The sequence below is a fragment of the Gobio gobio genome (genome assembly GCF_949357685.1).
Source record: "Gobio gobio genome assembly, chromosome: 2".
In the NCBI taxonomy this organism is placed as follows: Eukaryota; Metazoa; Chordata; class Actinopteri; order Cypriniformes; family Gobionidae; genus Gobio; species Gobio gobio.
The window spans coordinates 23,860,815-23,864,558 of NC_137098.1; positions in this window are offsets into that span (position 1 = coordinate 23,860,815).

The window sequence follows — 3,744 nt, forward strand, 5'->3', positions numbered from 1 at the left end:
CTACTATAGCCTATATATATATATATATATATATATATATATATATATATATATATATATATATATATATATATATATATATATATATATATATATATATATATATATATATATATATATATAGCTATTCTGAGTATCACCGAGCGGACCGAGCGAGAATCTTCAGAGAGGCGCTCTCACTATGGAGGAAATATTACCGCTCCGCTCACATGCTCTGAGCTGGAACATCATCGGCTAGCTACTAAGACTGTATACTATTCACATATACAAATTATTATTATTTATTATCACGCATTGTCTCAATTTAATGGATCCTTGCTGAATAAATGATGTAGGCTATTCATTTATTTAAGTTCTTTCTCAAAAAAAAATTTAAAAAAAATTCTCTTCATCAAATCGTAAAAGTACATTGATAATAATCATCAATGCTTCTTGAGCAGTGAATCCTTATATGAGAATGATTAGTGAAGGATCATGTGACACTGAAGACTGGAGTAATGATGATACATTCAGCGTTGATCACAGGAATAAATTAGCTACACTTTACTATATATTCACATAGAGAACAGTTATTTTACATTTGAATAATATTTCACAATATTACAGCTTTTTGTATTTTAACAGCATAAATGCAGCCTTGGTGAGAAGAAGAGACTTCTTTAAAAACATTTTATTACACAGCTCTGTGGAATACTTGATTCTGATTGGTCAATCGCGCATTCCAGCAGTAGGTTATTCCCAGATAACAACCACCTAAAATGAATAACATACCGCTCATCCGGGTACTACGAGTTATCTTGACCGGTACTACTTATATGCTGTCAAAAAATAATTAATAAATAAATAAATAAATAAAGTAAAAAAAGTAAAAGTAAAAAAAAATATAACCGCCATACAATGGAAGACTTCAAGGGTTTACTCTATAAAGTTTTAAATATGGTTATTTTTCTTACAGGCATCGATTCGATGGTTAAAAATAGTTTGAACGCTAATGAATGGCATAATTTATGTTTTTTTTTTTTTTTTACATTTATATTTTTCAGTCTTGTTGTGAATTTCGTTACATTTCGTGAATTAGGATTTGTTGTGGAAGCAGACTAAAATAGCTACATGTTGATAATGTTTGTAAACATTTCGTTTTTACCAGTATATTTAATAAAATGGGAATGACACACCAGTGCGATTTACCTGGGTTTATTTCTTAAGTCTTACCCAGTGCATATACTCGGGTGCAATACTCTGTGTTACAAAGGCACATAGGCTTAATCAATTCTCTAATGTGGATAAAGGCATATGTTGTAGCTACACGTCACTATACAACACGTCCTTATTAGTAGAAAATATATAACATAAGATCTCGTTATTACGAAAAAAATATGTCATTTTTATGACATAGAGAAAAGATGTGAGAAAAAAAGAGTGGAAAAAAAAGAATATGTAGCCTATGTGGCAGCAATGCTTAGTCTTTGTCCATTTTTGCTTCATTCTTTTAAACGTTACCAATTAAAAAGTTTTTAGTAGGCTGTGTTGACCATGAGAGCTCACTGGTTTGGACGTCCTGCTTCAAAATATATCCATTTAAAAAAAAAGTTTAAAAGTTTTTTTTTTTTTTTTTTTTAGTTTGATGGAAAAAAGTAAAAAAAAAATTATTTTTTTTTACACAATAGGCTACAATTATTTTGTGTAAAACAAAACATTTTTTTAAACTTTTTTCCATCAAACTAAAAAAAAAAAAAAACGCACACACATTTGCATTCATTTTCTCAATCGTTCTCAGCTGTCTCTCATCACTAGCCTGGTTAAAACCAGACCATTCTCAGTAGTAACTGAGTTATGGTCTGGCAAAGCTTCATAGACAAATCATTTCCAAAGGGGCGTCACCAACGAGCGTCGCTCAAATGCCTCTCGGCGCAATTGGATAGTATGAGGCGCCACGTAGGATTTAAATCAAACTTCGCTTATCAATACATACATAACACACGTGCATATACACCTATAAATTACTCGCATATACATGTATACTATTGGATGTTCAAAATACATATATGAAATACACATGCACACTAATATGAAATCCACACTAATACATATTATGTTAGTAATGAATGCATACACACTCGTGAATAACTTGCATATACATATAAACTTGACGCACGCATAGACCTATAAATACTCGCATATACATATAAACTTCCATGCATATACACCTATAAACACTCGCACATACATATACACTCACTGCACGCAGACACACTTATACACACTCGCACATACATATAAACTTCCATGCATATACACCTATAAACACTCGCACATACATATAAACTCGATGCGCGCATACACATCCATAAAACACTCGCGCACACATACAAAATAAAACGTGGATGCATGCTTTAGTTGTGTATATATGTATATGCAAGTGATTTCATATGTAGATGTGCGTGAACTTTTCAGTGCAAACGGAAGGCATTTCAGTTTAAAAGGAAGTCATTAATGGGGTCTTCCTCATGCAGATCGACATGAATTTCAGAGTAACCTTAATAGCAGTTACGAAGTGTTTTATTTGCTTGTTCAAGGTGCAATGAAGACGATATCAGGCCTCTTAAGTTTTGAACTCAGAGTTCAGAGTGAGATTTTGGCGACGGCAGCAGGGGATTGGGTGGGGACGAGGTTCTGATCTGAAAAATGACACTAATTTGTATAAATAAATAAATAAATAAATAAATAAATAATTATATTTTTTTTAATTTAATTTAACATTTCTGTGTGTGTGTGTGTGTGTGTGTGTGTGTGTGTGTGTGTGTGTGTGTGTGTGTGTGTGTGTGTGTGTGTGTGTGTGTGTGTGTGTGTGTGTGTGTGTGTGTGCATAGTATTAATTCTTGCATTTATCTATTTCCAAGAAATATGTCAGGGAAGAGGCAAATTAATAATCCATAATAATTTGGAATATTTCTTTTCAGAATTTACTGTGTTGTAAATATAATTTATTCTGAAGCAATAGTCTCACCAGTGTTCAATCAGCTTTGAGATATTTAAATCTGCATATCTTTGATATGTTTACCTTTTATGAAGTGCATTTTCCCATAATTTTATATAGCCTATGATTCAGCTTTCATTTTTATATTCTTAAATTTGATCTATAAATAAGACACTGTAGGGCTGTTGCCAATCAAATTAAATCATTAACACTGAAAAATGTTATGAGATTGTTTTAAATATTTTTGAATATACAATTAAGAATATTTTTGAATATACAATTAAGAAATGTTGGAAAGAAAACACTAAACTAAACCACCAGTAGGTGGCAGAATGTAAACGTTGTTGTTGCGGGAATATCTAAATCTTACCCGGATACAGCAATGCTATTTTCTGATTGGCTGTTCGGTAGCTGTATTTTCTATTTGATTGGCTGGTGCGTGGCAGGGACTTCTGAACTCTATGTGGAACTCACTTGATTCCTCTCTAATAGCAGCGCAATTTGGTGGGCATTATCCTGGAAATTTCTCTGCGTGAGAAATACAAGGAGTGGCGTGTGAGCGGGTTGAAATGCGTGTGTGAGACTTGAGAGCCCTGCGATATATACGGCAGATGATGTTGGCCTGTTATTGATGCTTTGTACAGCAGGCGCCGATGGCCGAAACAAAGTGCGCAATTCAGTTTCTGATTCTGACTGCAGTTGAGCAGAAGGCGACACATTCGATTCAACTGAATTAGCAATTGATAATAATAGTGGGCGAAGCAAGC